Below are 25,629 nucleotides of genomic sequence, written 5' to 3' on the forward strand. Positions count from 1 at the left end.
TAAAAACCAGGGTTTGTGTTCCCATACTGTCAGAGCCCATAACCGGTCAGCCTTATGGTCATGCCTTGACAAGACAAGCCTCCGGAAAACCGTTCAGGAATGGCAGATGGCAAACACGGTGTCCTAGGCGCACCAATGCACATGCAATGCAAAAAGACACATAAATGAAATCAAAATAGGATATCACGAGTTCGAGTCAAGCTCTCTAATTCCGCAACAGAGTCGCCAGAAACTGTAGACGCGCCCGTGGGCCTCACTACAGTTCGGACTCTCAAATTGTCACGGTTCTTAATCTGAACCAAAGAATCCAAATCTGGTAAATCGTTTTGAGAAAACAGATTTTTTGAAAGAAGTGCCAAACATGGACTGTTTTTCCAGATACAGAGTCGCCACCTAAATATTGTATTTTGGGAGAATTTAGGAAACCCTGACTCGGTGCCAAAGGCCACGTGTCCGTCATCACCAAAGTTGCCCCGGCTCGGGAACTTGGATACGATTGGGGAAGGTCAGCTATGAGCACCCCCTCTCGCCCGATCTGAAGATCGGCCTCTACTAATCGTGATATCTTGTTTTGAAAGCATTATGTTTCTTATTCCGGTTATTAGCATAGAATTACTATGTTGTGCGCACAACAAACAAGTATAGACCAAGTCGCTTAAATTGGAACAAAACATTGCATGTTTGTTTTGAAAATGGTTTGCTACTCGCAAGTAGGCTTAAAATGCAGGTTGTGCCACCCTCAAGTGGGCTTTAGAAAAGATGGTTTTGCCACTATCTAGTGGGCTTAAAACTCACAGTTTTAATGCATTATTCCAATTTAGGTAATTCAACCTCCATCCACAGGCATTCAAGCAGTTATATCACATAAGCAGCTAGCCTCATGGTAATCATGCAATTATGGCATCACTCACACGCATGCGGCATGCTAAAGCATAAAAGCTCACCTAGTACTCCGAGCCAAAACAAAAACTAGTTAGTAATCATATGCATGATCCTAGTTCATGTTAAAATGGCTAATGCAACACATGCAAAATGCGACTAAGATAGGCTCGAATAATCTACAATGACATGTGAAATGCTACAACTAACACGTATTCAATTTGGAATTGAAATACAAATGCAGTTAGAATGATGCGCCGAGCCCGGTGCATGCAAGACAAATGTATGAATGCACGCATGCATAGCATAAGGTATGCTGATTTAAATATGCCCTAGTCTACCATCATAAGCGGGTAAATAAAAGGGAAGAAAGACGTGGGGTTGGAAGACATACACACACTCACCCACACTTATTACAAATTCGCCCTTGCTCGGAGAGACCGAAAGAATAATACAAATTAATTAACCTACAAGCTAATTAAATATTACAAACCCTTAACTAATTAACAAATTAATTAAGCTATTTAAAGCAGTAAAATGGCCTCGGGAAGAGGGATGTATGCAAGCTTGGATTGGCTTCGCCCGGAAATCCATTGCCATGCATAAGTTGCCTCTGCTTTGACTGTTCTGCTTCTCTGAAAATTGCACAACTCCCAAGATTTCTTCTCTGAGTGCTGTGGAGCACCACCGACCAAGTGGGAATACCACCGGCCATGGAGAATGGTCACCGGCCGCAAACGTATGCTCTCGGCCAAACATGTTTTGCCGGTCGGCACCCAACACTGTCGGCCAGCCAAAACTTCCTGCAGAAACCTGTTTGACAGCAGCAGAGGGCAGACAAGGCATGGCAATGCATTTTCAAAGCAATGTGTGCACCACCACATCCCTTATCATGTTTGTGAGTCAAAGGGGTATGGTGCTCGATTCTCGGACCACCAATCGCGCATTTCAATGCGTGATGGCCCAAAAGCCAAGTGTGCAACTTCAATATGGAATGAAATGCACAAAACAAACAATGGGCCCCAACCTCCATCATAATCAATTCAAGAGGCAAGAGATGCATGTTAATGTAATGCAACCTAGGCATGTGAGCTAAGTGTGCAACATGATCATGCAAACAACAAAACCATGTGCAATAGGCACATGAACTAAAATAGTAAGCGTGCAAGGCATATAACATTGATGTTAATGGCACGCATGCAACAACATGAAAGGCATAACACATGTAAATATGCAAAGTGACTTAACACAAGAAGCATGCCAAATGCAATGACACTTAAACATGCAACATGTTAATAGGCTAAGTACCTAAAAATACAAACATGTATAGCATGCAACAACATGCCAAAGGGATGGTCTTAAACTAATTTGGACAGCTCTCTACTTGGTCCAAAACAGTGGCCACAATGATGCAAGTGCGGCAACGAAATACATGGAATGCATGCACAATGCATTAACCAAGCTTAAGGCACAAAAATGCAACTCTACCAAAGCATGGCAAGGAGGAAATATGGCATACAATGGTGCATGTTCCAGATCTGAAATGGCATACCAAATGACTCAAAAATGACCCCAAAACATGAAAACACTACCATTTAAGCATGCAAGAAGCTTCAAAACTCAAAGCTAGGCATGGGCATTGCACTACAAGCATGCATAACAAGCATTATTCGACCATGAGGCATGAAAATAGTGCTAAGGCAGTCCAAAACATGCATGAAATCAGTTCAAGGCATGGCCAAAAAATGTTAGCAAGATGGGCTAAAATAGCATGCAACTTTGACTAGCAAACATGGGTTGTATGGCAAGTATATGATGCACATGGAATCTCACCAAATCATCAAAAATTAGTGAATAAAACATGTGAAAATAAGCCCAAATAACCACTGATATGCAACCATGGCATGCAAAAATGATGAGTTACTTTAGAGGGCCATGCAAGGAGTTATTAAGCACATGCAAGATAGACATTTAGCAAGACCAAATCAACTCTGAAAATGAGTTTTGAGGGTCCTAAAATCCACTGAAAAATGCTTGAAACAAGGCTTGGAAGCATGCAAATAGGAGCCCCTTTGGAAGGCCAAAAAGGGCAACAAACAAGGCAACAAGGGAGAGGGTCACCCCTCTCCTTCTTAGGACCTTAAACCACCATCCTCACCACTGAAATCTTCAGTGGTGAGGAGGCCCAAACAAGGTGGTCCCAAAGCTCACCAAAAATCGCACAAAATGGCACCAAACAAGGCCTAAGAGGGGGTAAACGACCCCAAACACAAAAGTGTCCTTAATGAAGTATCTTGAACACAAAAAAAAAAAAAAAAAACTTTTTTATGTTATACACAAAGCTCAAATCAGCAAGAAAGACAGGCTAAAAGGGTGTGCAACAACGGGGAATAAAGAGGGAAAATGGGTTACCTTTGTAGCCAAAAGGGGACAGCAGCCTCTAGACCCAAAAATGCAACCCTCAACCTCTGAAAACAAGACCCAAGAACCTCCAAGTGATGATGGAAGTGTTGTGCTAGGAGGTGTAGTTCAAATGGCCAAGAACTAGACCCTTTTGGACCCTTTAACCCACCCAAATGTAGAGAGAGAGTGAGATATATAGAGAGAGTGATATATATATCTTATATATCAGATTTTCTAACCCTCTAAAGGGGAGGAGAGGCCCTCTTTATATAGAGAAACCAATGGGGCAAAGCTTCTCTTAGAAGCTTTGACCAAAAAGGCCAAGCTTCTCATTGAAGCTTGGAGCAAAACGGCCAAGCTTCTTGGAGAAGCTAGGCAAAAGGGGCCAATAGATTCAAGCTTCTTCAAGAAGCTTTAAAAAAAAGGGGTCAAGCTTCTTGGAGAAGCTAAAAAAAGGTCAAGCTTCTTGGAGAAGCTAAAAAAGGTTCAAGCTTCTTGGAGAAGCTAAAAAAGGTCAAAAGGTTCAAGTTTCTTGGAGAAGCTAGAAAAAGGTGAAGCTTCATGGAGAAGCTAAAAAAAAAGGTTCAAGAGGGTCAAGCTCCCTCAAGAAAAGGTCTCGGTCAGGACAAGTGGCCGATTGATCAAAAACAGTGGCCGGCCGACCAAAAATAATGTCGACCGACCATGAATAGTGCCGACCGGCCATCACCAATGGCCGGTGGCAAGGAAACAAGGCCAGTGGCCTCAAGCCATGGCCGGTGAGGTGTGGGGATGGCCTACAAGCTACTTCCCACCCTCAGAACCAAAACAACAAGTGTTTGGTGCAAAACCAGACACAAAACAGTCGAGTCAAGAGATCCTGAGGCAGGGCAGGTAGCCGAGACCTCCGGGAACTCAAGACGAACATGAACAAGGTTGATCACCGAGTGTTCAAACGATGACGTCCAAGTCTTAAGGACGGTCAAAAATGGGGTGTCTACAGTGAGCAACTAACCTTTTATTCCCCCATTTTGGCTTAAGCTTTTAGACCTATTTGCATATTGTTTTAAGCTTAACTATAAACTGAAAAAAGTTCTGATTTTGTATGCTTTAGGTGATTGTTTAAGGTCACTTTTTGGTTGGTGTAGACACCCCATTTTTGACCGTCCTCAAGACTTGGACATCACCGTTTGAACACTCGGTGATCATCCATGATTGTGTTCGTTTGGAGTTCCCGGAGGTCTCGGCTCGCGCGCCTTGCCTCAGGATCCCCGAACTCAACTGTTTAGTGTCTGGTTTTGCACCAAACACTTTTGTTTTGCCTTAGAGGGGCAGGGAATGCCTTGTGAGACATCCCCATACACCACCGGCAGTGGCTGGAGGCCACCGGCTGGTCTTTTTCTTCCATCGGCAATTTTGTTTGCCGGTCGGCACACTTTATTGCCGGTCGGCATAATATGTTGCCGGTCGGCACTGTTTTTTGCCGGAATAGCTTTTTTGGGCATCCGACCACTGTTCCTCCACTTTTTGGAGATATTTTGTGCCAGCTGTGATAGCTGGCACCAACTCCTTTCCCCTCCATACACGTGTATGGAGGGATTTCCCTCTAGCCAAGCTTGTTGAATAAGCTTTGCAAGAGGGATCCTTATAAGAGGGAGGCTTTCCTCTTGGTTCTAGGTTAGACTCTTAGAAGCAAAAACCAGCCCTTAACAATATAGATACACTCTATCTCTATATCTCCCTCTTCCCCCTCCTTTGTGTGTGTTTCTTGGCCCAAAAGGTGTGTTTTACCTTACTTTTGCACCATTACACACACTATCACACCTTAGTCCGAGATTGAGGGACTTGGGGGAGTTGTTTCTTGAGTTTTGGACTGGTTTTGATCCAAACAAGGAGGCTAGACCACTTGCTCTTCAAGGGTTCTTCAAGGGTGAGCATTTTCCTCTTTATTCCCCAAACTTGCATCGGTTTTCTACCTATTTTGTTTACTGTTTTAGCTCTTGTGTATAACATAAAAAAGGTTCATATTTTCCTGCTCTAACACTTTCATTGAGGTCTCTTTGTGGTTAGATTGCAAACTCACCTTCATAGGCCTTGTTTGGCCTATTTTGGTGCCCTTTTGATAAGGTTTTGTTCACTTCAGCATTTTGATCTTTTGATCACCAAAAATCAGTGTATTTTAGTGTCAAAAAAGTTGGTTTGAAGTCTTGCATAGGGGAGGGACACCCCTCTCCCTTTATGGTTTTGTTTACTTGCCTTTTGGGCTCAAAAGGATAGCATGCGTGCTTGTTGTTTCTTGGCTTCATTTCAGTACTTTTTTAGGCATCTTAGGTCTTACATAATCTCTATTTTTGGTCGGATTTGGGCCCTCTCGCATGCTTGTGATATTTGCTTTGTATCGCTCCATTTTGCTTAAAAGCACACCCTATGATTAGGCCATGATTTTTGTGTGTGTTGGCTTGGTTCCATGGAGCATTTAGCATTGTTTTTCCATGTTTAAAGTCTGTTGGTTGTCAACTTGGTCATGTTTAGCATGTTTGTTAGAGTTGCTTTGTATTTTGGCTTGGATGCCTTGAGCATTTTGACCTCTAGCATGCATGGTTGTGTTTACCCTCTTGATTTGGCATCATCTATGGGTCATATTTTAGTCCAAGAATCATGCTTGTATGTGTGCATGCATGGCCTCTTTCATGCCTTGAAGATGTGTCCCCTTTATGCCTAAGAATGAGCCTTAGTGTGTTTGCTTCATGGGGGATATCTTAGTTGCCATACTAGGAGCTTTTTGGGTCCTATTTTTGCATGCATAGATCCTGTTTTTGCTTGTTTTGATCATGCCATGAGTGGTCATGATAATGGGGGTGAGTTGTCTCCTTTTGTGTCTTAACTTTGGGACCATGAATTTGCTTGTTAACATGAGTTGATTGCCTACCATTTTAAGCACCTTTGGTCACTGTTTTGAGGAGGAAAAGGGTCTGTCCATTTGCCATTTTTTTAGCCCTCTTGCATGCTTGCTCCATGTTTGTTGCATAGTTGTTCCATTAAACTTTGTGTAGCACATCGATCCCATAGTCAATTTGGTCCATGTTTGCACCATTTTGGTACCTTGCATGCTTAGCATTGTACATTTGTCATGTTGATAGCATAATGTTTGTTGTGCTTTACATCTTGGTGGTATGACACATTTGAGGCTTATGAGCATTGCATGCATTGCATTTACTTGGTTTGGGGTGTCAAACCAAGTGCGGGAGTCAAGGACCATTCATACTTCAAGTGATGTAATGTGCCTTGATCCCCGGTCATCAGGACCTTTGACTCTAACTTGATAAGGCCTCGGTTTTTCATGTTGATTGTTGCATGCATTTTCATATTAAATGGCAAATTCGATCCTTTGACTCACCATGTACCATTGATGATTCGAGGATCGAAAGTCATGCTTCTTTGAGTCCAAAGCATGATAAGAAGTAAGACCATGCTTACATGTGCCCAAAAACTCCATACTATGCACTGCCTATCCTCTGTTTGCTGTCAGATTGTCTGTTGCAGGAAGTTTCTGCCGACCGGCAGAATTTAGTGCCGACCGGCACTATCTGGAGTGCCGATGAACCTGATAAAGTGCCGACGGGAAGTTTGGAGTGCCGGTGGCGATTCTGTCTGGCCGGTGGTGCGCTGCAGGATGCAGAGAGCTTATTCCAGCATTTTGGAAATTTTTCAGAAAGACAAGGCAGTACAAACAGAAGCGATAAGAGCATAGTACGGGTTTTCCGGGCAGGACGGATTCGAGCATGCATCATCTGCGCGCCCCGAGGCAGAGGCTGTGGCCACCCTCTTTATTCTTTTGCTTCCTTTTTTTTAATTAATTAGGAAATTTTGTAATAATTTTATTTATTCTTTATTTTGGGACTGTAATATTAATTCGAGCCCTCTGAGTGAGGGTAAACATGTAATAAGTGTGGGTGAGTGTGTGCATGTCTTCCAATCCCCATTTCTTTCTTCCCTTTTATTTACCAGCTTATGATGGTAGATTAGGGCATTTTGAAATTAGCATACCTTATGATATGCATGCGTGCATTCATGCATCTGTTAACATGCACCGGGCTCGGTACATCATGCTAAACGCATTCGTATTTTCAAATTCCAAAATTGAATACATGAATTAGTTGGTTGCATATCGTATGCCATATCTAGGTTAACCGAGCCTAACTAAAATTGCACCTTGTATGTGTGGCATTAGGCAAAATAAAATGAACTAGGACATGCATGTTTGCTAACTAGTTTACTGTTTTGGCACGGAGTACAATGTAAGTATTTTTGCTTTAGCATCCAGCATGCGTGTGAATGTTGCCATAATAGTATGCCTGCCATGCGGCTAAGTGCTTACATGAGATAAACTGCTTGAATGCCTGTGGGTGGAGGTCAAATTGCTTAAATTGGGATAATGCGTTAAAACTGTGAATTTTAAGCCCACTAGATAGTGGCAAAACCGCCTTTTCCAAAAGCCCACTTGAGGGTGGCAAAATCTGCATTTTAGCCTACTTGCGAGTAGCAAACCTTTTTTTAAACAAACATGAAATGTTTTGTCCCAATTTGAGCAATTTGGTCTATACTTGTTTGCTGTGCGCATAACATAGTAATTCTAGGCTAATAAATGGAATAAGAACGCGTAAAGTTTTCAAAAACGGATATCACGGTTAGTAGAGGCCGGTCTATGACCGGGCGAGCGGGGGTGCTCACGAAGTGACCTTCCCCAATCGTACCCAAGTTCCCGAGCCGAGGCAACTTTGGTGATGACGGACACGTGGCCTTTTGGCACCGAGTCAGGGTTTCCTAAATTTCCCAAAATAAAATATTTAGGTGGCGATTCTGTATCTGGCAAAGCAGTCCATGTTTGGCACTTCTTTCAAAAAATCAGTTTTCCTAAAAACGATTTGCCGGATTTGGACTCTTTGGTTCAGATTTAGAACCGTGACTGCGAAAAGTCGAGTCCGAGCTGTAGCGAGGTCCCCCCCGCGGGCGCCGTTACAGTTTCTGGCGACTCTGCTGGGGAGATTAGAGAACTTGACTCGAACTCGTGATATTCTGTTTTGACTTCATTTATGTGCTTCTTTGCATTGCATGTGCATTGGTGCGCCTAGGAACACAGTGTTTGCCATCTGCCATTCCTGAATGGTTTGCCGGAGGCTTGTCTTGTCAAGGCATGTCCATAAGGCTGACCGGCTATGGGCTCTGACAGTATGGGAACACAAACCCCGGTTTTACCGGGGCACCCTTTTTGACCATTCGACCTAGTGCATATTCGGAATCCGTAGTGACCATTCCAAACTAGGACAGGTTGCTTACCCGATGTTAGGTTGTTTGAAACCGCTGTGTGCGTAGTAAAACCCTAGCTCCTGACAAAATAGGACAGGGAAACCCTATCCCAACATAGGGGTGTTTTGGCTCTCTTTACTTCCTATGTGCTGTTAGAATGTATTTCTGCAGGGAAATGAACACACCAGTTTGTAAGTCTGGGCATCTGGCCTGAGGGCATCAGTATCAGCTTTAAGAGAATCACTTATCTGAGGGTATCAGGGTTTAGTATTGGGAATGGAGATTTTGAGAACAGTGGTCGGTATCGGGGAACCGTGTGCTCGGCTTATCGACTATGCGTTTTGAAAATTCAACTGTATATTATTTGTTTATTTTATGCTGTTGTACTGTCCGATTGTTGGTTTATTTATTGCTTTATTTATCTTTTTGCTAGGGAGTTTAGCATCATTGCGTCTAACCCAGTAGACATTCCCCAAGCACTCTGGATCAGAGGTCGCCGGCTCCATCGATCTGAGGATCTGATAGAAGGACAACCAGTGTACCACTCTCTACCCCCGGTTACTAAACGGAAAGCAACTAGGCAGAGGATATCGGTTCAGCAATCAATACAAAGGGCTTCGTCTACCCCACCTGTGTACAGTAGGGATCAGGATCCCGTTTCACCCACAGAGAGAGAACGCATACCAGCAATTCAACCAGAGCAGAACAATATGGCTAACTTAGAGGAGATGGTGCGCCAACTTCAGGAAAGCATGAAAATGATGCAGCAAGATGCTGCCCGACAGGCAGAATTTGCCAGGCAACAGGCTACAGTGATGAGTGAGCAAGCGGATTTAATTGGAAGGTTGCAACAGCAAACCGGGGCATCACCTTCGCAGCAAATCCCTCCTCCATTAAGGGCTCCAATACCCGAAGAAACACCAAACGCCCGGAATGTCCAAGAAGATACAGACATCCCAACGGGGCCGGCTCCACCCCCAATTCCGCCTCAACAATCCAAGGCAACCACTCCCATTAACGTATCGGATTCTCCTTTTGAGTCTGAGATAGACCCCGTGACATTAAAAATGCACAAGCTTGAAAAGCTTTTCAAGAAATCTCAAGGTGCGAAGTCCATTCCGGACATTGGAGACGGGTATATCGACACAGCCGTGACGCTTCCAGATCGATTTAAGATGCCCCAAATTGATCGTTTTGACGGGTCTGAGGATCCCATGGTACACCTGCGACTGTTTTCAGACGTCCTAAGGCCAATGGGCCTCACCAGATTGCAGAAACTATCTTTATTCGGCCAGACCTTGTCAGGTGTGGCGTCCGCATGGTATGCCAAGTTGGGGGACGACGTCAAGAGAAACTGGGACGAGATGGCTGAGGCCTTTATCCTGCAGTACTCGTATAACACACAAATCGAGATCACGACCCGGGATCTCGAGACAACAAGGCAAGAACCCAAGGAAAGCTTCTCAGAGTTTGTAACTAGATGGCGGGCTAAAGCTTCAATGATGACCTTGAGACCCACAGACAAAGACCAGATTCGGATGATTGCGCGCAATCTTCAGCCGAAGCTAATGCAAAAGATGATCGTAGTCCCCTTTCCCACCTTTGCTGATTTACATGAAATGGGGGTGCAGATCGAGGACGCCTTGAGACAAGGTTGGATTGATAATGATCGGGACCAACCCCGCAGAAATTTCAATCGTAGTACTAATACAGGCCCGAGTGGCGCTGCGACTGCCAGGACCTCCGAAGTGAGTATGGTCACCACTAACCCCTCCCCAAGAAATACAGCAACCACACCATTCTCCGGCGCGTCCGGAAGCAACTCACAAACAGCCAAATACCCTCCCAGAAACACCAGAACCTTTGCTCCACTTTATATGCCCCTATCCAAAGCTCTGGGGGTTTTGATCAGAAAAGGGCATCTGAAGCCCTTAGAGCCGCGGCCCTTGCCAGAAAGACTACCCGCTACCCACAACCCAGCCAAATATTGTGCGTTCCACCAGCAGCATGGTCATGACACTGACCTATGCTTTCGCTTACGTCATGAGATTCAAGATCTCATTGATAATGGGGTGATTCTCCCCCCTGAGAAACCTAATGTTACACAAATCCTCTCCCCGCACATAACCAAGTTCCACCGCCCAAAAGAGTCAACTTCATCCACACTGGGGTCGCATCCTACGATCCTAGTATCTACATCACACCCTCCTACCTACCTAAACCTAAAGTTTTCCTCCCCGATTGCACCGATTTGTGCATGACGGATATCTCCATAACCCAACCCAAGCCAGTGGTGGTGACCATCGAGAACAAGAAAGGGGTTGTCAAACCAGGGTCCGTGGAGCCTGAGAATGATGTTGGGAATGCTTACAATCCGAATGACTACATTTCACCCGTGGGCCAGAATAGACCAAACGTCGAATTTCCAGTCGGGGGAGAGCTGTGTGTAATCCGAGGGGACAATTCAGGACAGGAAATGGATGATTTGACAGCCGTGGAAAAGGATGTTGTCAAGTCCTAATTTCCTGATGACCAAGACTCAGCCATCAACTGGTATGATAATGAAGAATCAGCAGAGGCCACGGGGTGGTTAGATGATCAGCCGGATGTAATAGGGGAGTTCCAGTCAGAACAAGGCCCGGCAGGGGCAGGAATGTCAACGACACCCGGGAGTGTCGAAAAGCAGAATATATCGCCGGAGAGCGCCGGTGTCGAGAGTTTCGCTCGGGAATGGAGCATTTTAAGTACAGGGGTCAGTGAGCAATCTACTACATTGACACAGTCAGAACAAGAAAGATTCGAGGATTCTGAGAGGATCAGAAAAGCAAAAGGCCACGTAGGGGTCGAAACCGCCGCAAGTACGGAAATGGAGGATGCTGTAAAAGGTACTGTGAGTATCGGGACAGTTGTGCCAGAACCAGACAGATGCTTGTCAGTCGCAGATGGTATGTGGTGGGAAGACGACGATCTATGTCTTGCCCACACGGACGAGGATTGGAAAGGTAACCAACCAGATGATACCTGGTATATCGGCGAAGTCGATCACATGACTAGGAGTGGACGGTATTTCAAGCCTCCACACCTAGATCAACCAGAGGCGTCTGGGAAAGATAATGAAGCAGAGAAACAAAAGGAGAGGCAACTCGAAGACGAGGCTGTGTTGAGACAACTGAAAAAGATGCAAGCAGACATCTCCATTTGGGGACTGCTTATGGCTTCTCGAGTACATAGGCAGGCTGTCCTGTCAGCCATGGACAAGGCCAAGCTATCCATAGACACCACGCCCGAGCAGCTGGTGGGATTAGTCTTTTCAGGAGGGAATTCCCCAGCGTTGAGTTTTTCTGACAAAGAGCTGCCACCCGAGGGTGCAAACCATAACAAGCCGCTTTACATCTCTGTCGAGTGCAGAGATAAATGGATACCTGTGGTACTTGTCGACACGGGATCCGCTATCAATGTCTGCCCGGCAAGGACCGCTTATGCGATTGGTTTGAAAGTCGCGGATTTTATACCAACGGCCCAGGTAATTCGGGCATATGATAACACAAGCCGGGAGGTAATGGGGACAGTTAAGATTCAAACAAAGGTTGGGCCCGGACAGCATGAGATAGATTTCCATGTTTTGGAGGTTCCTGCAACGTTCAACTTGCTTTTGGGACGGCCGTGGCTGCATCAGGTAAAGGCGGTCTCCTCTACCTTACATCAAGTGGTGAAATACCCCTATGGGAAGGGAGTAGCCATTGTTTTTGGAAATTCATCAATTCATCCACCACCAGAGGTGTCTACGCCTGTTCTAGAAATTGAGCATGGTATAGAAGATGTGTTCATATCAGGTTTTACCTTGGCCGAGGCTCGGGTTGTACAGAACATCATGGCAGCTAACGAAGGGGTGTATGTCAGCGCCCAAGCAGTTTATCTCATGAACAAACTCCAATACATCCCCGGGATGGGATTAGGCAAGAGCGGTAGGAAAGGTGCCGCAGCATCGACAGAGGTGCCACATTACCCCCATACCTTTGGTTTGGGCTACTTACCCACCAAAGAGGATTGGATAAGGAAAGGAAAGGAAATGGCCAGAAGGGCCAGGGCGAAACAGATAGGGAAGCCCTTTGACTTGATGCATCAGCCCATTCGGGGGACCCTGAACGGACGTTTCGTCCGGGAGGGGGAGGACTTTCCGTTCTGTGGCTTCCCGGAGCCGTGGCTCAATGCGGAGAAGAAGCGCGTACCGGGATTTGAAATTTTCTTTGATTTACAATTACCTGAGGATGACATCGCCGAAGGGCAGGCAGATCTATCGGCTGAGGCCGAGCAAAGTAAGGAGGTACAGTCCGAGGACGCTGAAGATGAAATGGGGGCAGCGCTGGCATGTCTGCTGTCAGATCCTCCGATCGAACAGAGGTGCTTGGGGGATAGCTCCTCGGTATGTGTGATTGGGAATGAAACGGCTGCGGGCCTACCATCAGCTATTTTGGATGCATCCATCGCACCTTCTCTCATCTGGCAATATGAAGAAGGCTTTTTATCAAGCAGCACCGGGTCAGGTAGTGAGTCGGAATCTGATTCTGCCGAATCTTGTACGTCGGAATCAGATTCCAGCTCAACTGAGTCTGAGTCCGGTATTCCCGGGGGTGATAACCCGGATACCACAGTCCTGTCTAGATCGTCTTTTTCATTTTCTTTTGAGTCTGTTGTAACGGAAGAATCCGACGGCTCGGAAGTATTTAATGAGAACGACGTGGGTGTGGTTTCGGAGTATTTTTCTGTGCCTTTGATTTATTGCTTAAATCAGGATTTTCAAAATTTTGATGAAAACGACGAGGAAGAAATTCCTCCGGTTTTGCAACGGTTAATTGATCAAGAGCAGGAAAGATTTGTTAAACCTTTAATGGATGAAATCACTACTGTGAATGTTGGTACTGAGAAGGACCCGCGGCTGGTCCAGATCGGGTCCACGTTGTCTTCTGAGGAACGCGAGCGCTTAGTCGCTTTGTTAAAAGATTTCAAAGATGTTTTCGCGTGGTCCTACGAAGACATGCCTGGAATCGATCCTGAGATTGTACAGCACCGGATCCCTCTTGATCCCGAGGCCCGACCTGTCAAACAGAAGCTCAGGAGGATCCGCCCTGATTGGGCCATTAAGATCAAGGAAGAGGTCACCAAGCAGATTGACGCAGGCTTCCTGATGGTGTCTGAGTATCCAACTTGGTTGGCCAACATTGTTCCGGTACCGAAGAAAGACGGCAGAATTCGAGTCTGTGTGGACTTCAGAGATTTGAACAGGGCCAGTCCGAAGGACGACTTTCCCTTGCCACACATCGATGAACTGGTAGATTTCACGGCAGGACATGCCTTGCTTTCGTTTATGGATGGTTTCTCAGGATATAATCAGATAGTAATGGCGCCCGAAGACCGGGAGAAGACTGCATTCACTACCCCGTGGGGTACATATTGTTATCGAGTGATGCCATTTGGGCTGAAAAACGCAGGAGCTACCTATCAGCGGGCAGCAACTACGATATTGCATGATATGATCCATAAAGAGGTCGAGGTGTATGTGGACGACATGATTGTCAAGTCCAAAGAAAGAGAGGGCCACTACACCGCCTTACAAAAGTTTTTTCAAAGAATCAGAGAATTTCGGCTGCGGCTAAATCCCCAGAAGTGTACTTTTGGTGTTACAGCAGGAAAGATGCTAGGGTTTCTGATAACGCAAAGGGGCATCGAGGTCGACCCTTCCAAAATCAAGGCCATCTTAGAAATGCCACCACCAAGGACTGAAAAGGAGGTGCGAGGCTTTCTAGGTAAAGTGCAATTCATAAGGCGGTTTATCTCTAAATTAACCTTGACTTGTGAACCACTTTTTGGTCTCCTGAAGAAAGGAAAGAAATTCCAATGGGACGGCCGATGTCAAGCAGCTTTTGAGCAGATCAAAGAGTATCTACAGAACCCGCCTGTGTTGTCACCGCCAGAATCGGGGAGACCGTTGATATTGTATCTTTCGGTAACTGAGACCACCATGGGCTGCATGCTCGCACAGGAGTCAGAAGACAAAATGGAAAGGGCCATCTACTATCTGAGCAAGAAGATGCTGGATTACGAGACCCGCTACACTCCGCTCGAGAAGGCTTGCTTGGCCTTGGTATGGGCTACCCGGAAGCTGCGGCACTACCTGTTAGCTCACTCTGTAATGTTGGTTTCACGTTTGGATCCCATCAAATATCTTTTCGAGAAACCAGCACTTACAGGTAGGCTAGCTCGTTGGTTGCTATTGCTTTCTGAATTTGACTTGAAGTATGTAACACGCAAGTCGGTGAAAGGGAGAGCGGTAGCGGAGTTCCTTGCCGACCATCCGGTTGAGGGGGATGAAGCGGTTGAGTACCTATTCCCAGATGAAGCGATTCTGCATATCGAAGATGAAACTTGGACGATGTACTTTGACGGAGCGTCAAACCAGTATGGATGTGGGATAGGAGTGTTGCTGATAGCGCCTGACGATTCCCGTATCCCTTTGGCATTCAAGCTCCAGTTCAGGGTCTCGAACAATGAGGCAGAGTATGAGGCATGTATTGCTGGTCTGGAAGCAGCCCTAGAGCTAGGGGTAAGACGGTTGGATGTCATTGGGGATTCGAATCTTGTTGTATCCCAAGCAAAAGGGGACTGGAAGGTCAAGGAGGAAAGGATGATAATTTACCACCAAACCTTGGATTTGTTAATTCCTCGGTTCGAGAAACTAAATTTCACCCACCTCGTAAGAGAGAACAACAGGTTTGCAGATTCGTTAGCAACTCTATCTTCCATGATAGACATCCCGTCGGGAGTCCGGATGCGTCCAGTCATCATTGATCAGAAGTTTGCACCAGCATACGAGTCAGTTTCCGCCATAGATGAGGCCCAAGACGACAACCCCTGGTATTACGATATTTGGAACTTCTTGGAAAAGGAGACGTATCCGACAGGGGCAAGCACCAAGGATAAAAGGGCCATTAGAAGAATGGCTATTCAGTTCATCATCTGCGGAGGTAAACTGTACAAAAGAGGTCATCTGGGAATGCATAAGCTCTGTGTAGAAGCTGAAGAGTCGAAACGCCTAATGGAGGCCATCCATGGAGGAGAATGCGGTGCACACATGAATGGAGTAATGTTGGCCAGAAAAATCCTTAGACAGGGCTATTATTGGTCGACCATGGAAGAGGATTGTATCGGCTTTGTTCGGCGATGCCACAAATGCCAGATCCATGCGAACCGTATGAACATCCCACCATCCAAATTGTACAATATCACTTCCCCGTGGCCGTTTTCCGTGTGGGGGATCGATGTAATCGGAGCTGTTACCCCGAAGGGATCGAACGGACATGAGTATATCCTCGTAGCGATAGATTATTTCACAAAGTGGGTCGAGGCCCAATCTTACGCGGTGTTGAAGGCGTCGCACGTCGCAAAGTTCATCAGAAACAACATCATTTGTCGCTACGGGGTGCCAAATGAGATCATCTCGGACAATGGATCCCACTTTAAGAAAGAAGTGGTCGACTTGTTGGAAAAGTATAACGTGGCTTTTCATAAGTCATCTACGTATCGGCCGCAAACCAATGGAGCAGTTGAGGCCGCCAACAAGAACATCAAGCATATACTGCGGAAAATGGTAGAGACCTATCGAGATTGGCCAGATAAGTTGCCGTTTGCTCTGTGGGGCTACAGAACTTCGATTAGAACTTCTACCGGAGCAACTCCGTATTCGTTAGTTTATGGAATGGAGGCTGTTCTACCTATTGAAATTGAAGTTCCGTCTTTACGGGTATTGGCCGAGTGTCAGATAGCTGAGGCAGATTGGCAGCAAAGCAGGTTCGAGGAACTAATGCTCTTTGATGAAAGGAGACTGAAAGCACTGTACCACGTTCAGAGTTATCAGCGCAGGATTGCTCGGGCTTTTAACAAGAAGGTTAAGTCCAGAAATCTAAAGGAGGGGGATTTGGTACTCAAAGACAACCGAGCTCCCATCCACGACCCGAGGGGCAAGTTCAGACCCAATTGGACTGGTCCCTACATCATCAAGACCATCTGGTCAGGCGGAGCTGTGGTTCTAATGGACTTAGATGGCTTAGAATTCTCTCAACCGATCAATATGGACAAGTTGAAGAAATACTACCCTTGAGAGGCTCGCTAGGCCGAAAACCCGAAAGGGCGACCTAGGCAAAAGTTAGAGCACAAAAAAATTAGAAAATATAAAAACTGAGCTCGCAAGGCTGAAAACCCGCAAAGGGCGACCTTGGCAAAAGTTAGAGCGCAAAAGGAGAATGAAAATACTCGAGCGAACCTAAACCGGAACTACGTAAGGCTTGATTCCCATGTTTGGGATACGTAGGCAGCTTCATCCTGGAGTTCAGCCATAACACTTCCCCGATCAACTTTGTCCATTTTGATCATCTCAGCCATCTTAGTCCATCAGCATTCGTTGGAATCTCCGGTGCAGTGCCACTCAGACTAGGGGCAACTTTCCGTTGCTATGCAGTGCTGCGGCGTTCTTCAGACTAGGGGCAACTTTCCAGTTGCAGGAATCTGGGGTTTGTACATCTCAGTGACAGATCTCAGGCGTGTCCAGTTCTGATCCATGTCGAAAATATCTTTGAAAAGTTTTAATGTAAGCTGACTTTGTTCAAATAATCTTTTTACAACATTGACCATTTTTGGACCAAAGTGGAAAATTCTTAGTACCAGAACTTTCAATTTCATTGATTTCAAAACAGAGTCTTCCTGCTCTTACAAACAATTGAAGTTGCTTTTTTTTATTACATCCAGGAAAGAAAACTTGAAAGTACTAATAAAGCAATAAATCTAGGGCATGGTCAAGTCAGGTGTTCCTGCGCCCCCTCCCAGAGCTGGTCGAAGCCTCTGATGTCAAGCTAGGTCCGATCTGCGCTTCTTCATTGAGCCAATCCATGCACTCGTCAGACAAAGTGCAACTGAAAGTAGGAGCGGGGGCCAGGAGTTCTCTCATCCTCCATGCGGTGGCCTGCCAAGCAAGCTGTACACCTCGGGCTGGGAATGCAGCAGGATACTCTACCCCCTCTGGCGGGCAGGTCTGATCATGGCCAAATTGGCGTCGAATCCGAAATGGGAAATAGAATACACAATGAGTGAGACCGACCAGTTGAATCCCAGTCTGTCGAGGCATGCTGTAACTCATTGCCGGAAGGTTCAACCAAGGACACCGCCAAGCAATACGGTCTGCGGACAAGTGGCACATCCAAGCGAACCACCATTCCTCATCCAAGGCATTGACTAGATGATGCCGGAAGAAGTAGCCGCGAGCTGAATATGCGGGGCAGGAGTCCACAACCTGCAGTTTATCCATCAGCCATACCTGGGGAGGGATCGAAAAATGAGAGATTAAAGAATAGAGAGATGTACGAGGAGAGAAGAGTGAGAATGGGGTTTTGTGAGAAAAGACTGAGCTCGAGGGCCGAGTGATGTGAGCAAAACAGAAATGCGAGATTGGGTGGAAAACATTACCTGTAGTAGTAGTGGACTCCCCGCCAATCTAGACGTCTCATGACGGTAAAAGGCGTCTAAGCCCATTAGTGTCTCGGCCAGAGCCATGGCAATACAGCTCTTGCCCTCTCTCAAGCCTTGGGCAACCTCAATCAGCCGGACACTAGCCCCTCCAGAGCCCGAAATGAACAGGAAATGAGACAGCATGCACAAGCAGAGCGCATGTCGCCGGAAGCCTTGACAGTAATGGTTGCTGCGATCACCAGCGTCAGAAAATCGATTGGCCAAACTCGGAATATCTAACATCCCGTCGCCCATCAGAGACCGAGCATCGCGCATGCTGAGTCCGCACATGCGCCCTAAGGATTGGGCATGACCAAAATTTAGTTGGGGCAGGAGCTCCTCGTCGCGCTCGGACTCCATTAAGGCTCGGAAATCTTCGAAGGTAGGGCACATCTCTTGCCCGGCGAAGCTAAAGACATGTGTCACCGGATTCCAAAATCTTGCCGCGGCGTGAAGAAACGGGAGATGCAACGGGGTACGACCCAGAGTGAATAGTGCATTTATGCCGAAACCCCGGAAATTCACCTTTTCCGAGCCATCCAAGCTAGCAATCCAAGCTGTGAGATTTTGAGCAAGAAACTCTTCCATTGGAGTAAATCAGTGTGAAAACGAGGAAAACTACGAAGCTGGGATCTTTTGTAGGAGATAAGGTTGAGTGGGGGGGGGGACAGGTGTCAACATTCTGGTGGTTCCCCTCGTTTCGTGCCGACCGGCCAGAAATATATGCCGACCGGCATAAAGATATGCCGACCGGCTATCTTAATTTGCCGACAAAACAGATATATGGCCGGTAGCCACTCCTTGCAGCCGGTGGTCCCTAGACCGTGCCGGTGGGCTTCCTTCTGGTTTCCTGAGCTGTTTTGCTAAGAATTGGGGAACTCCATCACCCCCCAACTCCCCCCGGCGATAAACTTTTGCAGAGCCACGCCTGTCTGCTTGTCGAGTTTTTGAACATTTGCTTATTGAGTTGTATTTCGCTCTCTTTGAGCTCTTGATTTGTCTATCGAGTCGTATTTACACTTGTTTGGTTATGTCTTGTCCTTGTTTTGCTTATCGAGTTGTAAGTCGGTTCACTACCTGATTATTACGATGGCAAATTTTCAAAATGAGTTCAATTTCGTTCACATTGTGGTGTGAAACCTTGCGATGCGATGCACAGAAGATCCACAAATGCAACATCTTTTGAACAAAATGATTAGTTTCATTCCCTATCACATGTTTTGTAAAGTGTGTGAATTTCGAGAAAGAGAATAAAACCTGCCTGAGGCAGTGCAATGTGCTCAAACTACTAGTAAAAAGGAAAATAAAGCGTAGGATGGCAGGGTAGCCAAGTATCAGAATCGATACCAGTGAAACTCCCCTTGCGGTTAACGCACCTTCTGCATCTTTGTTTGGGCTAGCCGCGTCGTTGGACGCCCTCACAATACGGAAATTACACCTTTTGAAACGTGAACCTTTGAGTTGACCTCAGGCCACAACTTCTGCAAGCAACGCTCGATGCGTACGAAGAATGTCCCGCCCCGTATCCTTTTCATGCTTGGAGAGCCCCGCAAATTGTTTCGATTATGCTATGTAATAGTACGTTCCTTTACTTGCGTAGACCGCATGTTTAATCCCATTACCTGCGTAGACCGCATGTTTTGATTGCGTAGATCGCATGTTTAATCCCATTACCTGCGTAGACCGCATGTTTTGATTGCGTAGATCGCATGTTTAATCCCATTACCTGCGTAGACCGCATGTTTTGATTGCGTAGATCGCATGTTTAATCCCATTACCTGCGTAGACCGCATGTTTTGATTGCGTAGATCGCATGTTTAATCCCATTACCTGCGTAGACCGCATGTTTTGATTGCGTAGATCGCATGTTTAATCCCATTACCTGCGTAGACCGCATGTTTTGATTGCGTAGATCGCATGTTTAATCCCATTACCTGCGTAGACCGCATGTTTTGATTGCGTAGATCGCATGTTTAATCCCATTACCTGCGTAGACCGCATGTTTTGATTGCGTAGATCGCATGTTTAATCCCATTACCTGCGTAGACCGCATGTTTTGATTGCGTAGATCGCATGTTTAATTCCATTACTTGCGTAGATCGCATGTTTAATTCCATTACCTGCGTAGACCGCATGTTTTGATTGCGTAGATCGCATGTTTAATTCCGTTGCTTGCGTAGACCGCATGTTTAACTCCGTCACCAGCATCGACCGCATGTTTTAATTACGTAGACCGCTTGTTTAGTTTCATCGCCTGCGTAGACCGCGTGCTTATGATCAATTTCGTCGCCTGCGTAGACCGCTTCCTCCGCTTGCCTAGTTGTATTTCAATACGCATTGTCATGCTCTCTATTTACTTCGCACTGTCACGCATTTCGAGTACACCACTATTCTTGCATTGTCATGCATGTCGCTAACCATATTGTACCTGTTAAGTTTGTTTTCTTTGCAGGCATGATATTGTATGTACGGTTCATTTGAAGCTGGTGCAACCAGACGAGCCGCACAGGTATTTTATCTCCGAGCGAGACGTATTGAGAATTCCATAATTCTCTTACATCCTTTCTGCATTGTAGTGTAATTTGGTATGCCAGCTTAAAACTGTCGCATGTATGCTTCGTTACAGCTTTCTTAGCATGGTCATTAGTTATGCTCGGCTCCGTGCATTGTCTTGCATTTTGCCCCCGCCTTCAGGCGCATATCTTATTTGTCTTGTATGTTTGTCTGAGTCTTCGGCCTTGTCAAAAATGGGTCGTCTCTGGGCTTTGACATTCACTCCCGTCATTGTCATGACTTTCGAGTTCTGTCAAAGAGGGGCAACTGTAGACACCCCATTTTTGACCGTCCTCAAGACTTGGACATCACCGTTTGAACACTCGGTGATCATCCATGATTGTGTTCGTTTGGAGTTCCCGGAGGTCTCGGCTCGCGCGCCTTGCCTCAGGATCCCCGAACTCAACTGTTTAGTGTCTGGTTTTGCACCAAACACTTTTGTTTTGCCTTAGAGGGGCAGGGAATGCCTTGTGAGACATCCCCATACACCACCGGCAGTGGCTGGAGGCCACCGGCTGGTCTTTTTCTTCCATCGGCAATTTTGTTTGCCGGTCGGCACACTTTATTGCCGGTCGGCATAATATGTTGCCGGTCGGCACTGTTTTTTGCCGGAATAGCTTTTTTGGGCAGCCGACCACTGTTCCTCCACTTTTTGGAGATATTTTGTGCCAGCTGTGATAGCTGGCACCAACTCCTTTCCCCTCCATACACGTGTATGGAGGGATTTCCCTCTAGCCAAGCTTGTTGAATAAGCTTTGCAAGAGGGATCCTTATAAGAGGGAGGCTTTCCTCTTGGTTCTAGGTTAGACTCTTAGAAGCAAAAACCAGCCCTTAACAATATAGATACACTCTATCTCTATATCTCCCTCTTCCCCCTCCTTTGTGTGTGTTTCTTGGCCCAAAAGGTGTGTTTTACCTTACTTTTGCACCATTACACACACTATCACACCTTAGTCCGAGATTGAGGGACTTGGGGGAGTTGTTTCTTGAGTTTTGGACTGGTTTTGATCCAAAGAAGGAGGCTAGACCACTTGCTCTTCAAGGGTTCTTCAAGGGTGAGCATTTTCCTCTTTATTCCCCAAACTTGCATCGGTTTTCTACCTATTTTGTTTACTGTTTTAGCTCTTGTGTATAACATAAAAAAGGTTCATATTTTCCTGCTCTAACACTTTCATTGAGGTCTCTTTGTGGTTAGATTGCAAACTCACCTTCATAGGCCTTGTTTGGCCTATTTTGGTGCCCTTTTGATAAGGTTTTGTTCACTTCAGCATTTTGATCTTTTGATCACCAAAAATCAGTGTATTTTAGTGTCAAAAAAGTTGGTTTGAAGTCTTGCATAGGGGAGGGACACCCCTCTCCCTTTATGGTTTTGTTTACTTGCCTTTTGGGCTCAAAAGGATAGCATGCGTGCTTGTTGTTTCTTGGCTTCATTTCAGTACTTTTTTAGGCATCTTAGGTCTTACATAATCTCTATTTTTGGTCGGATTTGGGCCCTCTCGCATGCTTGTGATATTTGCTTTGTATCGCTCCATTTTGCTTAAAAGCACACCCTATGATTAGGCCATGATTTTTGTGTGTGTTGGCTTGGTTCCATGGAGCATTTAGCATTGTTTTTCCATGTTTAAAGTCTGTTGGTTGTCAACTTGGTCATGTTTAGCATGTTAGTTAGAGTTGCTTTGTATTTTGGCTTGGATGCCTGGAGCATTTTGACCTTTAGCATGCATGGTTGTGTTTACCCTCTTGATTTGGCATCATCTATGGGTCATATTTTAGTCCAAGAATCATGCTTGTATGTGTGCATGCATGGCCTCTTTCATGCCTTGAAGATGTGTCCCCTTTATGCCTAAGAATGAGCCTTAGTGTGTTTGCTTCATGGGGGATATCTTAGTTGCCATACTAGGAGCTTTTTGGGTCCTATTTTTGCATGCATAGATCCTGTTTTTGCTTGTTTTGATCATGCCATGAGTGGTCATGATAATGGGGGTGAGTTGTCTCCTTTTGTGTCTTAACTTTGGGACCATGAATTTGCTTGTTAACATGAGTTGATTGCCTACCATTTTAAGCACCTTTGGTCACTGTTTTGAGGAGGAAAAGGGTCTGTCCATTTGCCATTTTTTTAGCCCTCTTGCATGCTTGCTCCATGTTTGTTGCATAGTTGTTCCATTAAACTTTGTGTAGCACATCGATCCCATAGTCAATTTGGTCCATGTTTGCACCATTTTGGTACCTTGCATGCTTAGCATTGTACATTTGTCATGTTGATAGCATAATGTTTGTTGTGCTTTACATCTTGGTGGTATGACACATTTGAGGCTTATGAGCATTGCATGCATTGCATTTACTTGGTTTGGGGTGTCAAACCAAGTGCGGGAGTCAAGGACCATTCATACTTCAAGTGATGTAATGTGCCTTGATCCCCGGTCATCGGGACCTTTGACTCTAACTTGATAAGGCCTCGGTTTTTCATGTTGATTGTTGCATGCATTTTCATATTAAATGGCAAATTCGATCCTTTGACTCACCATGTACCATTGATGATTCGAGGATCGAAAGTCATGCTTCTTTGAGTCCAAAGCATGATAAGAAGTAAGACCATGCTTACATGTGCCCAAAAACTCCATACTATGCACTGCCTATCCTCTGTTTGCTGTCAGATTGTCTGTTGCAGGAAGTTTCTGCCGAACGGCAGAATTTAGTGCCGACCGGCACTATCTGGAGTGCCGATGAACCTGATAAAGTGCCGACGGGAAGTTTGGAGTGCCGGTGGCGATTCTGTCTGGCCGGTGGTGCTCTGCAGGATGCAGAGAGCTTATTCCAGCATTTTGGAAATTTTTCAGAAAGACAAGGCAGTACAAACAGAAGCGATAAGAGCATAGTACGGGTTTTCCGGGCAGGACGGATTCGAGCATGCATCATCTGCGCGCCCCGAGGCAGAGGCTGTGGCCACCCTCTTTATTCTTTTGCTTCCTTTTTTTTAATTAATTAGGAAATTTTGTAATAATTTTATTTATTCTTTATTTTGGGACTGTAATATTAATTCGAGCCCTCTGAGTGAGGGTAAACATGTAATAAGTGTGGGTGAGTGTGTGCATGTCTTCCAATCCCCATTTCTTTCTTCCCTTTTATTTACCAGCTTATGATGGTAGATTAGGGCATTTTGAAATTAGCATACCTTATGATATGCATGCGTGCATTCATGCATCTGTTAACATGCACCGGGCTCGGTACATCATGCTAAACGCATTCGTATTTTCAAATTCCAAAATTGAATACATGAATTAGTTGGTTGCATATCGTATGCCATATCTAGGTTAACCGAGCCTAACTAAAATTGCACCTTGTATGTGTGGCATTAGGCAAAATAACATGAACTAGGACATGCATGTTTGCTAACTAGTTTACTGTTTTGGCACGGAGTACAATGTAAGTATTTTTGCTTTAGCATCCAGCATGCGTGTGAATGTTGCCATAATAGTATGCCTGCCATGCGGCTAAGTGCTTACATGAGATAAACTGCTTGAATGCCTGTGGGTGGAGGTCAAATTGCTTAAATTGGGATAATGCGTTAAAACTGTGAATTTTAAGCCCACTAGATAGTGGCAAAACCGCCTTTTCCAAAAGCCCACTTGAGGGTGGCAAAATCTGCATTTTAGCCTACTTGCGAGTAGCAAACCTTTTTTTAAACAAACATGAAATGTTTTGTCCCAATTTGAGCAATTTGGTCTATACTTGTTTGCTGTGCGCATAACATAGTAATTCTAGGCTAATAAATGGAATAAGAACGCGTAAAGTTTTCAAAAACGGATATCACGGTTAGTAGAGGCCGGTCTATGACCGGGCGAGCGGGGGTGCTCACGAAGTGACCTTCCCCAATCGTACCCAAGTTCCCGAGCCGAGGCAACTTTGGTGATGACGGACACGTGGCCTTTTGGCACCGAGTCAGGGTTTCCTAAATTTCCCAAAATAAAATATTTAGGTGGCGACTCTGTATCTGGCAAAGCAGTCCATGTTTGGCACTTCTTTCAAAAAATCAGTTTTCCTAAAAACGATTTGCCGGATTTGGACTCTTTGGTTCAGATTTAGAACCGTGACTGTGAAAAGTCGAGTCCGAGCTGTAGCGAGGTCCCCCCCGCGGGCGCCGTTACAGTTGGGGGTTTTCTACCCCCTCTTAGGCCTTGTTTGGAGCCATCTCTTTTGGCCTTTGTTCTTGCTTTGGTTTGACCTTTCTACCACAGAAATCTAGAGGATTTTCAGTGGTGCAAAGGTGGTTTTAGAGTCTTGAATAGAGAGGGACAACCCTCTCTCCTTGTGTCTCATTTGTTTGCTTTGATGGCTCATAATAGTAACATGTTTGCCTAGCTTGTTTTGACTCCATTTCAGCAAGTATTTGGTGTTATTTTGTCATGCTATACCTCTGTCTAAGGTTGGTTTAGTGGTCTCTTGCATGTATCATATACTTGCCTTGTAATCCTCTCTATTGCCTTAACATGCTTTGTGCTTTAAGCTATGGTTTCAGCATGATTTTGAGTCGACTCAAAGGAGCTTTTGTTCATATTTCAGCATGCTAAAGTTCCATTTGGTGTTGTTTTGATCATATATGCATTGCTTTGTATAGCTACTAAACATTCTAGCTTGTTAGCTTTGAAGGTCCAAGTCATTAGCATGCACTACTAGGGCCTTTTTCATGATTTGGCATCATCTCATATGTTATTTCAGTCCATGTTTCATGCTCATATACTTGCATTTATCATCCTTTCAAAGCTTTGAAGGGTTGGTGTTTTGTGCCTTAAGGTTGGGTCATTGTGCATGCCTCCATGATTAGGTCTTTGGGATACCATCTAAGTGGGTTTTTGGGCCTATTTTGACATGCCATATCTCTGTTTTTCATTGGTTAAGTCATGTCATGTTTGGTTATAATGGGTGTAGTGTAATCCCCTTTGTTGGCCTTACTTG

This window comes from Camellia sinensis, chromosome 9 (genome assembly GCF_055761805.1).
Source record: "Camellia sinensis isolate YWXY chromosome 9, ASM5576180v1, whole genome shotgun sequence".
NCBI classification, from domain to species: Eukaryota; Viridiplantae; Streptophyta; class Magnoliopsida; order Ericales; family Theaceae; genus Camellia; species Camellia sinensis.